Source organism: Eschrichtius robustus, chromosome 18, assembly GCF_028021215.1.
Source record: "Eschrichtius robustus isolate mEscRob2 chromosome 18, mEscRob2.pri, whole genome shotgun sequence".
NCBI classification, from domain to species: domain Eukaryota; kingdom Metazoa; phylum Chordata; class Mammalia; order Artiodactyla; family Eschrichtiidae; genus Eschrichtius; species Eschrichtius robustus.
In genome coordinates, this window is record NC_090841.1 from 3670997 (window position 1) to 3688941 (window position 17945).

The following is a 17945-nucleotide window of genomic DNA, read 5'->3' on the forward strand; positions in this document are numbered from 1 at the left end:
ATAGACTCAGGCCTATATGGTCAATTGATTTTCAACAAAAACGCAAAAGCAATTCAGTGGGAAAAGTATAGCTTTTTCAACAAATGGTCCTGAAACAAATGGTCCGGTACATATTTTTTTTAAACCCTTGATTCATATCTCACACTATATACAAAACTTAATTCAAATTGGATCACTGACCTAAAGGTAAAATCTGAATATATAAAACTTAACTAGATAGATAAAACTTCCATAAGAACACACAGGAGAAAAGCATTGCCACCTTGTATTGGGCAAATTTCATAGATACAACAACAACAAGCATAATTCACAAAAGAAAAAATTGATAAATTGGATTTCATCAAAATTCAGTTCTTCTCTTTGAAAGGCACTGTAAAGAGAATGAAAAGAAAAGCCCACTGGCTGGGAGAAAATGTTTGCAAATCACATACTTGATAAAGGACTTTTGTCTAGAATGTATAAAGAACTCTCAAATGCAATAATATGAAAACAAACAATCCAATAAAAAAATGGCAAAATATTTGTATAGATACTTCACGAAAGAAGATATACAGATGGCAAATATGCACATGAAAAAATACTCCACATCCTTAGTCACTAAGGAAATGCAAATTAAAACTTCTCTAAGATACCACCACACACATGTCAGAACTGCAAGAATTGAAAAACTGGCCACACCAAGTGTTCTTTAGAAGGGCAGAGCAACTGGAACTTTCATTCATGGCTGGCGGGGATGGAAAATGGTGCAGCGATGGCAGAAAATAGTTGGGCAGTTTCCTAAAAAGTTGAACAATCTGCCACATGGCCCAACATTCAATTAGGAGGTGTTACCACAGGGGAAAAGAAAGCACAGGCCCACACCCAGACTTGTGCGTGAATGCTTGTACGTGTCATAGTCCCAAACTGGACACAAGCTAAATGGTCATTCACAGGTGACTGGACAAACAAGGGAATGGCACCAAGCAACACAAAGGCACGAACCAGTGACACACCCAAAGGCTAGGATGAATCCCAACACGGCTGTGGGCGCAAAAAGAGTTCACACCGTGTGATTCCTTTTATATAAAGTCTTTGAAAATGCAGTGTAATCTATAGTGATAGGGAGTAGATCCATGCACAGATCAAACTGTACACTTCAAATTCACGTGCAATGTATTGTATGTCCATTATACCTCAGTAGAAAAAAAGCAAAGGCAAAACAAAAATGGAGACCATTTCACTCACAATATTGTTAGTTTAAGATAAATAAGTACTAGGGAGGTAGTGCACAACACGTACAACAGCAAATACAATTAACACTGCTGTATGTTATATATGAAAGTTGTTAAGAGAATAAATCCTGAGTTCCCATCACAAGGAAAAAATAGTTTTTCTTTTCCTTTTATTTCGTATCTATACGAGATGATGGATGTTCCCTGAACTTATTGTGGTCACCATGTCATGACGTCCGCAAGTTAAATCGTCATGCTGTGCACCGTAAACTTATGTAGTGTTGTATGTCAATTATACCTCAATAAAACTGGAAGGAAAACGTAGAAAAATAATCATTTTAAAAGCCCACATTTTTCTTTTAATCACAATGGATCCTTACAAGAGTGACGAGAATCCCAGAACGAGTATGGGTTGTTCCATTATCCACTGCTCTTAAGAGGAATGGGGCACCAGAAACAGCAAGGACTCTCTGAGCCGTGTTTTCCGACCCATAACATGAGAAGAGCAACACCTACCTACAGGATTACCCGGATGGGCCCAACGTCATCACAAAGGTCCTTATAAGGAAAAGAGGGAGGCAGGAGAGCCAGAGAAGGAGAAGTGAGGGTGAAAGAAGAGGTCGGAGTGAGGTGATGGCTGGCTTTGAAGATGCAGGAAGGGGCCACCAGCCAAGGAATGCAGGCAGCACCTCGAAGCTGGAAGAAGCAAAGAAATGGACTCTCTCCAAGGGCCTCCAGAAGGAAGGAAGTGCTGCTGTAAACTCCTTTACTGGGCTAAATTCAATGTGCTGACAAGACAGTATGCCTGATTCCATGCACAACCCACTTAAAAATAACAGCATATTAATACCACTGACACGGGTCACAGACTAGTTGGTATCAGATCTACTAAAACCATCAGTAAAAATGTAGTCGTCCATATAAAACTGCTGCATTGGACGGCAAATGTCACTGAGCCAGCCCCAGGATGCTCTGTCCTCCTGTGCGGGGCCATAAGCTGTGACCCTGCAGGTACAAAGTGTCAGGCATAGGATCCTGAGGGGCCACGCGGGCCACAGAGCTGGCTCGTTTTGCCCTCCGTGTGGCAACTCAGGTTGTTGACGTTTTTAAACCCCATCTTCTCTGGTGCTTCCAGCCTTTCCTGAAAGCACAGGCGACAGCACCAACATGGGTGTCAGTACACGACATGAGGAGAAGTGAGACATCCCTCCTAGAAATACAACCAGACGAAGACGCCCTTGAAAACTGCACTTTGAAAATGAACACAGACTGGTCCAGAGCAGAGACATCCAAAGTCGCCTTACATATATGATGGACTCCTAGGCCTGGAGAACTCGTGTACAGCCAGACAAGGACCTCAGTTAACATGGACACTAAGGAACCAGCCAAAGCGTTTTGGCCAGCAAGGCAAACGTGGCAAGAACGCAAACCTGGGGGCAGGTGCATGTGCACGTGGAGGGGGACGCATGTCTCAGTGACAGTAACTAACACCTGTGGAGGTGACAACTAGTTATCACTCGAAGCACTCTTTCTGTGTCAGCTGAATCTTCCCAACAACTCCAGGAGGTAGTTCTGTCTTTAACCGTGTCCATTCGACAGAAGGGTAAACTGAGGACTGGTGGATGAAGGCGGCAGAGGCAGGAGGCCGGGCCCTTGACCACGGCCCCGTCCAGCCTCTCAGCCCCTCCCTCCCGCCCACAGGCTCGCAGAGCCACCCTCCCAGTTCAGAACCAGCTTCTAAAGCCCCTCGGTCAGCGTCAGGCAGGAGGGTGTGTAACCAGGTGGCTGGTGTCTTCCTCCGTCCTGTATGCTTGGCCAGCCTGAGGCCACACCTGAGATGGGGGGCAGTGCCTCCGAGCCGACAAATCAGGTTTCCGACACCTGCGACGCTAGAATTTGCATCACTTGTTCTCAATCCGGACCACTGGGGGAGCTTTTGAAAAATACCAATTAAATCAGAGTCTCTGACCAAGGAAGCTTCTAGAGACGCTTTAAACAGGACTAACCAGTCCAACAATGGCCGGTCATGTGAATGATACCTTTGTAGACTATGCAGCCTTGGCCAAGCCAACACAGACCAAGAGAACTATCCAAACAACTCAGAGAATCACGAAAAGTAATAAATGTTTAGTGTTCTAAAATCAATCAATCAATCAATCAATCAATCAATCAATCAATCAGACTCTCTGAGAAACCCAAGCACTGGTATTTCTTAAAGCTCCCCGCGTTGCTCTGCAGGGATCCAGGGCTCAGGAACGTGGGCCAGCCTGAGATTACAGGGGGCCCAGCAGCTGCCAGTCAGGGCCCTCCAGAGACGCAGAAACAACAGACGCTGGATAGGGGCCTATTAGGAGGGATTGGTTCACACAGTCACGGAGGCTGACAAGGCCACGAGCTGCAGCGTGAATCTGGCGGCTGGAGACCCAGGAGGCCTGAAGGCCTAGTCCGAGTCCGAAGGCGAGAGCAGACCGCTGTCCAGCTGGAGGACAGGCAGGCAGAGGGGGCAAAGTCTCCTCGCCCTGCCTTGCTGTCTATTCAGGCCTTGGCGGATTGGATGAGGCCGCCGCGTCGGGAGGGATCGTCTGCTTTACTGAGTCCACCAACGCAAACGTCCATGTCATCCAGGAACGCCCTCCCAGAAACACCCAGAAAAATGTTTCACCAAGTACCCGGGCACCTCGTGGCCCAGACTAGTGGACACACAGAGCTCATCACCGCACAGCCCTGCCCACACAGTGTCTTCCTTCCCCGAGTCTCAAAGGTCTGCACGTACAACCCTAACGGGCTACATCATCAGTTCCGCTTCTCGGGCATCGTCCGTCAAGATGAATGGTCTCCATGCCTTTCCAATGACACAGCCCAATAAGGAAAAAATGTTAAAACTCTGAACGTCCCTATACACATTTACTTATTAGTTTATAAATAATATTCAGGTTCTATTAGATGAGGAGATATATACATACATTCTGACATACATACATATGCACATATATGTACATACGTGTACGTATATGTATGTTTATGTATACGTGTGTGTACACACACACACACACACACACACACACACTCTGATACCGTCTACCCACCCCAAGAGGAGTACCCACCACTCCCGCTCTGGAGATGACAGGTGTAGACGCCGCAAAGTCTCTTTGATGTCAGGCTTCTGTGTGTTCGTTCTCTTCAGCTAGACTTACCACTGACCTTAAGCTTCTCTGTGGTGCCGGCATGAGGCCGGGTGCGCGGAGCACGTGGGTGACACGGTACTGAGAAGCCACCGAGGGCAGGCAGGTGACATCCCCATCACTAAAGGGGCCATCTCACCGTCGCCCCCTGTGGACGCTGTTGGAAGCACGTTGGTGCTTGCACTGAGACCTCTAGCTGTCACCTGCCTCGCTGGACGTGCTCCCAGGACGCTGCGGGCAGCGTGGCTGTGGCCCCGAGGCCCAGCTGGTGCCGCCTGCACTCCAGAGTCCCACGTGCCAAGAGGCCACGGAATCTGGGGCTGCAGGGCCCCTCCCCAGGCCTGCGAGGGGAGCTAGCAATCTGGTCACTTTGGATTCCTTTTCTTAAAGAGCTTCCTCCTAACCGTATTCTGTTCAGGCCTCATCATACCCGAAACCACACCCGCCAACACCCTGCCCTGGTCCGTGGGTGGGTGTGAAAGCCTGCTATCTTTCGGTTATTTTTTCAGTACATCTCATGTTATATATTGTCTTGTGTTTATGCATCCACCTTTTAAAAGATGAATAAGTTCTTTAAACACTTTGGGAGAGTAGATAAACTTTCTTCTGAATATAACCTCTTCAATAAAGCCCCCTACGGCTCCTACCTCCTGAAGTCTGTCCCCTTAACAAAATTATTGTCACCGAGCCAGTATTTGGTCAATGGTGTTGAAAAGCAGGTTTCACTGTTCTTAGACAAAAGTCCCGTTTCACAGCAGAGTTCCAAAAGCTTCCCACAGGCTGCAGTAAGGATGCCAAAGAAAAGCAAATTTTTCAGCAACAGCCAATATAGAGAAGAGGGAGGAAAAAACTCAACAGCCCACCTGAGACATGAACAAAGGAAATGAAGATAGTCCCAGTGAAAGAAAATACAATGGCCCTGAAACACTCAGAGTTCACTCCAGAGAAATGTCAGTTGCAACTGTACCGAGACAGCGTTTTCCACCACGAGATGAGCAAAGGGGGAAAGGAGTCTGGCGACACCGTGTTAGCGAGGGGTCGGGAAGCAGGCAGTCTCTGGGGGGGTGCACATGGGGACAACGTCCATGGAGGACAAGTTGGCAAGAGCCCAAAATTTGTGATGCCCATAACATTTTGTTTTAGCCAATCCATTTCAAGAAATTTGTTTACTAGATACATGCATGTGTCAAATAGCTTAGGTTCACAGTTATTCACTGAAACATGGAAATAACCTGATGCTCGTCACCAGGGAACTGGTTTATATAATATGCCACAACCATAGAACAGAATACTACACAGCCATTAAAGAGAATGAAGAAGGGTGGAAACAACACAAATGTCCACTGACAGACAAATGGATAAACCCAGTGCGGTATATACATACAATGGAATATTATTCAGCCATGAAAAGGAAATGAAATCCTGATATATGCTATACCACGGATAAACCTTGAGGATATTATGCTAAGTGAAATAAGCCAGACACAAAAGGATAACATTTATATGATTCTACTCATTCTGAGGTAGTTAAAATAGTCAAATTCTTAGACAGAGAAAGTAGAATGGTGGTTACCAGGGGCTGGGGGTAGAGGGAGTTATTATTTAATGGGTACAAATTTTCAGCTGGGATGATGAAAAAGTTGTAGAAATAAATGGTGGTATGGTTACACAACAGTGTGAATGTATGTAATTCCACAGGACCGTACACTTAAAAACGGAAAATTTCATGTTATGTATGTTTTACCACAATAAAAATAAAAGAGTGAAGAAGTGTTTTATGTACTGATATGAAATATATCATTAATACATCATATATCATAATATGTCAAACATACCATAATATATCATCTCTGAAATATGTCATTAAGTAAAAATAAAGGATCCAGAATACTATGTATACTATGGCCATACTTGTGTAAAAAGTAGAGGGGGATAGAAGAAAACATATTTCCTTATACAGACGCAGACCTTCTCTGAAGCATATGGAAAAACTGGTAATACCAGCCCCTCCCAGAGGGGCAGCTGGGTGACCTGGAAGGGTTAGTGGGGTGAAAGGCTGGAGGAGAGAGGAGATTACTTTTCAGCAGATGCTGTTTCATAACCCTCTAATTTTACAGCATGTAAATAAATTATATATTTTTAAAAATTAAAATTAAAAATTTTAAATTAACATAATTTAAAAAAATTTTAATAGAGTTTTTCTTGCTGTCCTAAAAACTGCCATCTTTCCCACTGTGAAAATCCATGTTTTAAATAATCAGTTTATTAAAAATAGATTTTTAGTAAACTAGTGGGATATATCTTTACGTTCAATTAGCAATTAAACTATCAGGAACACTAAATTTTTAATATAAAACCACTTGAATAAAAATATTAACAAAGGATGTTGTTTTCTATCATGTGTCTAATTCATACATTGCTTTCAGTCCAACTACTTGGGCTAAATCTTTCTCACCCCTCATAATCTGTCCTCATATATCAGACACCAATGGAAATTCCAGAAGCACCTTTTCCAAAGAAATAATCAAGGATGAACTATTTGAAAGTGAAGGCCCCGCCCTCCTTCCGGTCCACGCTGGCATCCCCTGGTCCCACTGTGGCTCCACTGGTGCCCATGACCCTGCTGGCTGGCATCTTCCCTCCAGCAGCCGCGGATGCCCACTTTACTAAGCCCATCATTCCACAACTTAAACAAAGTGCCGCTGACTAGATTATGGCAGATATCATACTCATCAAATCCTGATAATACTATCTCTTGTTGCCTTTAGAAGAGGCTACTGACTCCTAAACTTCTGATTAGAGTTCCACTAAAAAGTATAGTTTTTACAAGAAACTCTATCATCAGTCAACATTCTTTGAAAATTCTTTCACTTTTCTCATTTTTTAACAGGAAAAAAAAGTCTTAGGTCATTTTCTAAAGGAATTTTCCCTCTTTTCCTTTTCTTCTTTAAAAAACAGGTTCTCACTGCTGATGGCATTTTGACTTTTCTTGATTATTATCCTCATATCTTAACTTATAGCTTGCAGTGTAGCTTTGAAGATTGGCCGATTTGAAATTAAAATTTGTAACAGCTGTTATTTATTGCGGGGGGGGGAAAACCGTTTATACTTTAGATCATCAAAATACCAAGATTTCCAAGTCCAGAGCTTTTACCTCCCAATTTGTCAACATTTAATTGCATAACCAAATTCTTACTGGTCAAATCATGTCTTTTAGGGGGAAAAATGCCTCATTCAGTGGCTGATTGCCTAAGTTGGCTGAAGACAAACATTGTTGGAAGAATGACTTGTTTGGGCAGATTCCCAGAGCTAATAGTGATTAATATAATATTTAATGTTAGAAGTGCTTAAACTTTACTCCAGAGAATATATTCCCACAATCAGAGGAACCGCTGATTTTCACATTATTCCAGCTATCCTTCATCCCACAAAAAACACGGGTATCTTAGAGATAATGTGGTTCCTCATTTTCAAGTGACATACATATTCAAGAGCTAGACAGTAAAAATTCTTCTTTTCTTTTTTTTTTTTTCTGAGGTTGGACACCAGCTTTGCCCCTTATTCAGTGTGTCCTCCGAAAGGTGATGTAACTTCTCCATGTCTCACTTTACTAACTTCCAACATAAAAGCAACAACAGCTCCAAATACCATAAATACATCAATGTCCGGTTCACAGTCAGCACTCATTAATGTTATTTCCCTTTCTTTAAAAAAAAAAAATCAATGACATGTTTTTATGCTAAGAATTAAGTGTATCCCACTACAGTTCTCAAAATTGTAACCAACACAGTCAGAAATTTTGTTAGTTTCTCCACTCCTTAGCTTGTGAAACACTATCAAATGCTTCTACCCGGCTGTAACACAGGTGAGACGGAATTAGTTATCTCTGATGGGAAATTAAGCGAAGTACCGAGCTAGAATTCCTTTTAATGATCTCTCTGATCTGAGATAGGAAATAAAGGTCCATCGTTTGGATCTTGGACAGAAATGTTTTCAAAGGGAAAACTGTATATACATCTCATGCTGGTGGTATGGGTACACTCAGCTTATAAACCAAAACATTCTTATTTAACTACAGATCATAATATGCATTTCAGATCGTAATATGCATTTTTCCGAAGATTTGCCTAATTGGAAGCTTTTGAGAAATGTTTGTGTGGATTTCTCTTTTTCCTTTCAAAATAGATAAATAAATACATAATTAGAAAGGAAAAAAGTTTCTAAAACACCACATTTACTACCTAAATAGAGACACTACAAGGAAACCTGATACATAAGATCCCAAGATGATAAATTCTATAAACTAAGAGACCTACTTTCACTAGCCAGATTCAGTTGTAGGTTCCATTTAGTTTGATCCCCTTGTTCATTTAAAGCATAAATCCAAAATACCAAAATTCTAAACTTTGCAAAATTTCCTGCACCGTGTAAAGTGACCAAGAGTTGTCCTTCGCTTTGTATGTGCTGTAATTCACTGCACAAGGAGATCCTTCCGTGTTTCCAGTCAAAGGAAATTACAGGCGTTTGATCTGGGGATGCGTCCTGGGATGCTCTCCTTGAGGTGTGATGTAATAACAACAAAAACCGCTTACCCGGCCTGATGGTTTCTCAAGGCTGAGATCTCACAGCCAAGACATGGAAGCCAAGAGCACGTGGAGACAGCTTTATTTTTACAAAGGCATGAAACAAAAGAATCAGTTAAGGAAAACTGAGAAATTCTCTCCTCTAAACCTTTTCCTGGAGAGACGTTCCCAACCTTGTGCACGGACACAGGGAGGAAGCAGCATTGCTGACTATGACAGACTCACGGGGACACCAGGAGACTCACGAATAAAAGGCAAAGGGATGGATACCTGACCAGCATCTGCGATTCTCAGAGGTGACCCATCCCATTTTAGGCTGCCTTTCAGAAAGAGCAGAATTCCAGAACACAACGGGACCTCAGAAATCATCTCATCAAGTCCCTCCTCTTACAGATAACAACTCCCGGGGAATTTCGCTTTTTGCTAAAATTTGTGAATTTGTATTAGAGATGATATTTGTACCCAGGTCTCCCCACCTTCCTCTAATGCTCATTCCTCCATGCCTTGGCTGTCCAGATGAAATGCCCAGTTGCCCTGATCTTCATTTCACAAAGGCTTGCTGCTCAAACATACATTTCACTTGCTTCAAGTTCAGCAGATATTTTCCTTACAAATAGGATATACAGAACTGGTCCCTGGGCCAGCCCCAAATACCTAACACAAGCACAAGAAACAGTGGTGTGCTAAAAATCACCTGCAAACCTAACTCCCTACAACAGAATTGACTGTGCCAACTCCAAGTGCCAGGACCGATGGAATCAGAGACTCTATTCTCCCTGCAGTGGACCCTCCAGCTCCAAATCACTGCTGATCATCATGGGGGAGGGGGGTCTGGGCCCCAGTGGGTGAGGAGTACAGAGCTCAGGAGTGGGGAGCACAGAGCTTCCAGGGGTATAACCCCAGGGGACACGTCTGTATCCCAGAGCTGGCTTCCTAGCCGCCATGTTTATTTTCTTCCCTTGGTCTCAGGGTAAGGACCAGTTGCCGGTGCTCTATCCTGTCACCACCTAGGGTGTGGACCACTTTTTTTCCCCTCTCTGCCCTGCTGTGGCCATCCACACAGTCTCCGGCTCTTATGTTGCCTACATATCCTTCTGTCCTTGAAATGAATACTCAGGCAGTCTTTTTATGGCTTTCCAAGGATTTATGAACTCTATGCATGATGAGACAGTAGAAATGGCTCTCTCTTCTGCTCCTTCAGCCCAGTCCCTCCTTTATTTCCATCAAATCCTGATGGAGCTCCCAGGAGCATAAAGGCTTCGAATCCTGTGGCCAGATTCACCCTGGTTTAAGCTCATCTGAGATAGGATTTCTTGAGCATCCTCACTGGAAAAGCAGGAAAGGGCCAGGTTAAGGGGCTGGGGTGATGGGAACTTGAAGGAGATCCGCATCTGGGAAGCCACAGCGAGGAAAGAGGATGCATCGCACCCCAATGTTCATAGCAGCACAAAGTTCACAGCAGTCAAGACACGGAAGCAACTTAAATGTCCATCAGCAGAGGAATGGGTAAGGAAGATGTGGTACATATATACACGATGGAATACGACTCAGCCGTAAAAAGAATGAAATAATGCCATTTGCAGCCACATGGATGGGCCTAGAGATTATCAGACTAAGTGAAGTAAGTCAGACAAAGACAGATACCATACGATATCACTTATATGTGAAATCTAAGAAAATGATACAAATGAACTTGTTTACAAAACAGAAACAGACTCACAGACTTAGAAAACAAACTTACAGTTACCAAAGGGGAAACATGGTGGGGAGGGATAAATTAGGAGTTTGGGATTGACACATACACACTACTGTATATAAAATAGATAATCAACAAGGACCTACTGTATAGCACAGGGAACTCTACTCAATACTCTGTAATAACCTATATGGGAAAAAAAACCTGAAAGAGATATATATATAATATATATATATATCTTATATATCTTATAATATATATCTTAATATATCTTATTTTATATATATATATATCTATATCTGGATCACTTTGCTGTACACCTGAAACTAACACAACATTGTAAGTCAACTAGACTCCAATATAAAATAAAAATTTTTTAAACATAAAGAAAATAAAGAAAAAACAAAGAGGATGCAATTCCCTGGCTGTTGAGCCCCCTCGAGCAGCTGTTCCTCGTGTCTGGAGCACACCTACCAGCGTGTACACGACAGAGCCTTGAACTGTGCTTTCTTATTTTCACATCTGTTTACCCTGAACTAGAGTACCAGCTGCTTGAGGAGAAAGCCCATGACATGTCTTCTCATGCCCTGCAGCCTGAGAAGATCGTGAATGACTGATAAATACTCCCTGAAAGCCTGGGAACGTCCAGGCCACTTCAAGGTCATGACCTTCTCCAGTGGTGCAGAGGAATGAAGGGTACTTCACTGGGCCAAAACTTGGGGAAGTCACGGACAGCCATGAACAGCAGTTCCTCCGCACTCCTCATACAACAGTGTTGGCTTCTTTTCTCCTAAGTTGAGGGGAGTGCCTCTGAGGGGAGATCTTAATTAAAGGTGTTCTAGAAGCAGCCGTTGAACAGACCAACCCACCTCCTGGACCTGTGCCAGCCGATAGGCACAACTGACCAGGGAGACAAATGTCTGGCTCGAATCAGAAGGGGAAATGTAGAGTTCTGCCCTTCAGGAACTTGCACTAACTTTCAAGGCTGACTTTTCGAACTCCAGGCACTGGCCTCCAGCCCCTCACCGATTGAGCATGCACTGCTCTGAGGAGGACACATTCCTTTTGGGCTGGGATAATGATAGCTGGTTCACACATGAACCTGTCTCTGAAACCACCCATCGTGGAAAGCTGCTGGATCTAGCCAGGACACGGAAGCAACCTAAGTGCCCATCGACAGATGAATGGATAAAGAAGATGTGGCACATATATACAATGGAATATTACTCAGCCATAAAAAGAAACAAAATTGAGTTATTTGTAGTGAGGTGGATGGACCTAGAGTGTGTCATACAGAGTGAAGTAAGTCAGAAAGAGAAAAACAAATACCGTATGCTAACACATATATACGGAATCTAAAAAAAAAATGGTTCTGATGAACCTAGGGGCAGGACAGGAATAAAGATGCAGACGTAGAGAATGGACTTGAGGACACGGGGAGGGGGAAGGGTAAGGTGGGATGAAGTGAGACAGTGGCATGGACATATATACACTACCAAATGGAAAATAGATAGCTAGTGGGAAGCAGCCGCATAGCACAGGGAGATCAGCTCGGTGCTTTGTGATCACCTAGAGGGGTGGGATAGGGAGGGAGGGAGGGAGACGCAAGAGGGAGGAGATATGGGGATGTATGTATATGTATAGCTGATTCACTTTGTTTTAAAGCAGAAACTAACACAGTATTGTGAAGCAATTATACTCCAATAAAGATGTTAAAAAAAAAAAACAAAAAAAAAAACACGAAAGCTGCTGGATCCCATCCAAAGAGCACATTTTGAAAGCTTTTGGTATTCCTGGAAAAAGCTTCCAGGGGCTTCCCTGGTGGCGCAGTGGTTGAGAATCTGCCTGCCAGGGCAGGGGACACGGGTTCGAGCCCTGGTCTGGGAGGATCCCACATGCCGCGGAACGGCTGGGCCCGTGAGCCACAACTACTGAGCCTGCGCGTCCGGAGCCTGTGCTCCGCAACGGGAGAGGCCGCGACAGTGAGAGGCCCGCGCACCGCGATGACGAGTGGCCCCCGCTCGCCGCAACTGGAGAAAGTCCTCGCACAGAAACGAAGACTCAACGCAGCCAAAAATAAATAAATAAATAAATAAATAAATAAATAAATAAAAAGCTTCCCCAAGTGTATGGGATACACATTCTTCCATACGGATACTTCAGAATAGAGTCCAGGGCCTCACGATTAGAAGTAAATAGGACAGCCCTCAAAAGTCACAACTCAAGCAAGTGCGGTGAAGACATAAAAAACAACCCACAACTCAGGATGGTGAGGGGCGGCTTCCCTGGGACTGTGATAGAAACAGATTCGTCACAATGGACAGAGTTTCCATTCAACTTACCAAAAAGAGCCAAGAAATGACGTAGTAAGACTCTTTTAGCAAATGACAAGCTATTCCATGCAAAAAAGTGGACACCCACGCTCTACCTTTTCTGACGGCAAAATATGAAGTAATGAAGGAAATCGAGGAGACAAACAAAAGTCCTTTGAGACCCTGATGTTTGGTGAATACTGAAACCTTTATTGCAGGAAACTCTGGAAGCTTCTCGGGCTACCTTGAAACCTAGCCTGGATTCCTGCCTTCACAAAGCAGGTTCTGTGGAGTGCAGCCAAGGGCCAGGCACTGGCTACAAGACCTGCAGGCTTCCCTCTGGTCCCTGATAGTCTATGACCACAGCATTTTCATAATTTGAGTCTTTGCAATACATTCCAATTATAACCTTGTAAGTTGTTCAGTGCCTCAGAGAAAACCTTCAAATTCTTCTGGCTACCTTCCACAGTCTGAAACACGATGCTGAGCATATCTTGCTAGAAATAAGCATGGAAAATGCCATTCAGATGGAAGGTTGCCCTAGCTTTTATCTTCATGGCTCTGAGGGTTGTAAAATCTGCACTTCCCTCTCCTTTCAGTATTGTGATTTCATTTCCAATGGATTTATCATGCTACCCAGGCAGTGCACGTGACTCAAATCACTCCACGGCACTAAAAAAGGCAGAGAGACAGGTCATACCTAGCTGGAAATGGGGGTCATCATCAGCTTTGTCTGCCCTCGTCAAAACGTGACAAGGGTGGAAGCTGGCCGTGCAGAGGTGAGAGTGAAAATAAAGTATAAAGCAAGCTACATACAGAAGAGTTCACTTCTGAATCTCTTTGTTTTCTTTATACGTCCGGTGGAATATACTGTTGTAAAAAACTGCCACAACTCACCCAAACGTTGATCGGTGTCAGGAGAGAAAACTAATGGGAACCGTAAAGCAATTGAAATGTCTTGTCTTCTGGGTCATAGACCAAGTTCACTTTCCTTTGTCTCTATTATGGGCTGAAATGAGTTCCCTCAAAATTCATCTGCTGAAGTGCTAACCCCCAGGACCTCCCAACGCAACTGTATTTGGCGCTGGGGCCTTTAAAGAGGCAATTATGGTAAAATGAGGTCAGATGGGTGGACCCTAATCCAATATGACAGGTGTCATAACAAGAAGAGACTAGGACAGAGACACACACGGAGGGGGGACCACATAAGGGCACAGCAAAGAGGAGGCATCAGCCAGCCAAGGAGAGAGTTCTCTGAAGAAACCCACCCTGCTGACTTCCAGCCTCCAGAGCTGTGACACAGTAAAGGTCTGTGGTTTAAGCCTGCCAGTCTGGGATACTTTGTCACAGAAGCCCTAGTAGACTAGCGTACCCCTCCCCCTGAGTCTCCCCACTACCAATTTTGAACACTGGTTCCCCCTTCCTTCTGCCCCGCCTCTTTCTTTACTTGTCTTTTAAAAGAGGTTCCCTCGCCTTCTTCCCAGACAGAGTGGGAGCCTGGGGGAGGTGAGAGGGAGAGAAGGCATTTTGCACCAACACTCCCCAGGTCTGTCAAGAGGCTCAGGCCCCCAGAGTTCACAGGCGTGTCTTGGTTTGCAAGGGCATCACTTGATTTCATCAGAAGATGTGACTCTCCCTTGCTGGGTGACTCTGACCAAGTCGCTCAACTTCTCTGAGCGTCTGTTTTCTCATACATTATAAACAAAATTGGTGATGTGAGTTCCTTTGAAGGGGTTCAGAACGAGCCTCCCCAAAATGTGCCACTTTGGCACGTGGATAGTTTTGAGCTAAAGAGAATCGGGGTCCAAGAGACCCAGGAGGGGCTTTTTACCTCCCCCTCAATTTCCTAAAGGAATTGAGACTGGGGCCAGACTCAGAGAGAGAGAGCTATTACTAGAGATCACTTTTATCTGAATGACCTATGCAGGGCAACCATCAATTTACCAAACATCTCTCTTCTTATTGTCCTGTGAATGACCCTCCTCCCCTTGGAAGCCTCAGGCCCCCATCCCATTCCTCAGCTCAGGATGGTATAGAAGCCTCAGCTGCCCAACTTGCCCTTGGGTCTCATATCTTTGGGACTCCCCTACGTACATAACTAATTTGTTTTTCTCCTGTTAATCTGTCTTACGTCAGTTAAATTATTAGACCAGCCAAAAAACCCAGAGGGCAGAGGAAAAAGTTTTCCTCCCCTACAATTTCAGGGTTGTTGTGAGGTTCAATTAAGATAACACACTGGAAAATACTTAAATACTAGTCACCATAAGTCTTGTTAATTCTTTTCTTACCTTCTGTGATCATCTATGGATAATTACCTTGGGTAAAAATTTCTATCTGCAAAATAGGTACTACCTAGAATTTTATAGTGAGGTATCATGGAAAAAAAATAATCAACAAATAATTAGAACTTCTGTGACTCTGAATATTATATATTGTAAAGGATTATTTCTTCTACCCTATATTTCGTTGGCCTGATGAAGTTTATTTTTGTTTCTCCTGCCAGTTAATATTTATGAAGAGTGCTGTAGCTGGTATTAAGAGAAAGATTCTAAAGACACAAAAGATCTGGCTCCTGCCTTCATCGATCCTGCAATCTATTCAGGAAAATAACATTTTAACTGTAAAAACACTTATGAAATTAGTTCAGTGCGGTTTTTCAGGGCTGTGACGGGGTATATGGAGCCAAATCTCACTGCAGGTCAAGCCAGGTACATACCTGAACTTTTTAGGACAACTTTCCACACAGCAATTTCCAATTATCACCTATCTAAAGACGATGCCAGAAGAAGCTAACAAATCTGATTGAAAACATTTAAAATCAGGAAAGGTAATAAAAACCTGAATGCTAACTAAGTAATGTATTTTGCTTTAAAGAAATCTAATTGTGTGACAATTTGTACAACAGAACCCTTTAATACACAAGTACCGGGACTTCCCTGGGGGCACAGTGGCTAAGAATCCACCTGTCAACGCAGGGGACACGGCTTCGAGCCCTGGTCCGGGAAGATCCCACATGCCTTGGAGCAACTAAGCCCGTGAGCTACAACTACTGAAGCCCATATGCCTAGAGCCCGTGCTCCGCAACAAGAGAAGGCACCGCAGTGAGAAGCCCGCGCACCGCAACGGAGAGTAGCCCCCGCTCGCCGCAACTAGAGAAAGCCCACGTGCAGCAACAAAGACCCAACGCAGCCAAAAATAAATAAATAAGTAAATTTTTTTTAAAAATACACAAGTACCTCCAATATTCTTAAAACACGATTTGAATAACCAAATCTTAATTTTCTCATTAACTACTTGGGAACCCCTGAAAACAAGATTATTGACGATATCAACATTTCAGTAGGAAAACCATACATTCTTGAGAAATGCAATTCATATCTGACTTTTGAAATACCTGACTTTAAAAACAGCTCAACCAAAAAGGAAAGTGCATAGTTGGGTTTTTTTTGGTGGAAATTCACAAAATTCAAAATATGGTAATTTGGTTAGTAGGGACACAGGGTCAAATGGCTTAATGCTTCAGAAGCCGCATGCCTTAGGAGCCATATTTGAATTTGGATCCTGACTTTACCACTTACTGACTGTAAGTCCTGGGCCATATTACTGTACTTTTATGAGTGTCATCTTCCTCGTATTTTAAATGGCTACCTTTGCCTTAAAAGGGCAAGAATAATCAGTGCACCTCTCCTGGCCAGTAGCAGGGGTCATCCTGGGTGGAATTTCTAGATGAGAAAGTATCATAGTGGATTCTGATGACTTCCCAGCCTTTGGTTGCCTCTCCCTAAACGGTGAATTTTTCTGACGCAACTTTGTGTGTCCCTCCCACCACTTACTCCTCTTCCCTGGAGTCTAGCAAGGTACACAGCACGTATCAGAACCTCAATCCATGTCTGATGAGTGAATACACAAATAAATAAATAATACATAGATAATTTTTAAATGGAGGAAGAGGAAGAAATGAACTAGTGTGTGGAACACATCTTAAGTACTGGTAACAGACCCGTGTCTTTGGCAATTTAAATCTGGAGAAAGAGATGAAAAACACCAAAAGATACTTTTAGCGATAGGAGGATAAAAGGAAAAAAGAGTAGGGGGAAGTACTACGGTCGCTGTCAGTCACTGCTCTGGAAAAGGTCATGCAAAGTCCTTGTCAACTTTATTCTGTAGTGTATAGCTAAAACAGCCTTTAAAATAAGAAGCCAAAATTATCTGAAACATTTACATGCAAGAAAATACCCAGTGAAATAAAATGAAATTAATTCTCTCACGTGCATTGTGAGAGTCGTGTCTTTCTAAGACATTTTAAGATGCGACTGTCTGAATTTTTAATACTGCTGTCTGTTGTATGAGCTTTTCTTTAGCAAAGATTTTGGTTAATATGTCGGAAAGGCCGAAGGTCAATTCGTTTTCATGGATCCAAATCATGTACTCTATTTTAGTTTTTTAAAATGATAATAATTAAGGAATATCCTTGAAAACGAGGAAACACGACACGTTTTTGTTGTTGCTTTAGAAAGGAATATCTTCTAACTTTTTCACGTCTTCCATCAGATCACAATCCGAGTATTTTCAAAAGAGTATTATGGCATTGAGTAGGCGGTAGCCGAGAAGACTGATTCCCTAACCAAAGGACAGCGCTGCCAATAGGCTGAATGAAGTTAACGGCCAGGAAACGAGCGTCAAAGAAACCCCAGACTTGGCGGCTGATCCTCTGAGAAGCTCCCGGGACGCCGCGAGCCCCTCCCCGCGCCCTTCCGTCGCCCGGCAACCCGGGCACGCCGCTGCTCGGCCCCGCCCCCGCTACCATGGCGACGCACGCTGCGGCTCGGCCCCACCCCGCTGCCATAGCGACGCGGGCCGCCGGCGGGCACTCGCGTCTCCCGCGCGCAGCGTGGCGCTTGCGCTGCACCTGCTGGGGCCGCGGCAACTTCTCAAACCTTCCGCTCACCCAGCGCTCCGCT

At 43.8% G+C, this 17945-nt stretch overlaps 1 protein-coding gene across 1 annotated transcript in view; it reads right to left on the reverse strand.

The window, feature by feature from the left end:
- SPATA13 (spermatogenesis associated 13) overlaps positions 1-17945 on the reverse strand; it is a 260134-nt gene that overhangs the window by 241932 nt on the left and 257 nt on the right. The window lies entirely within an intron of this gene.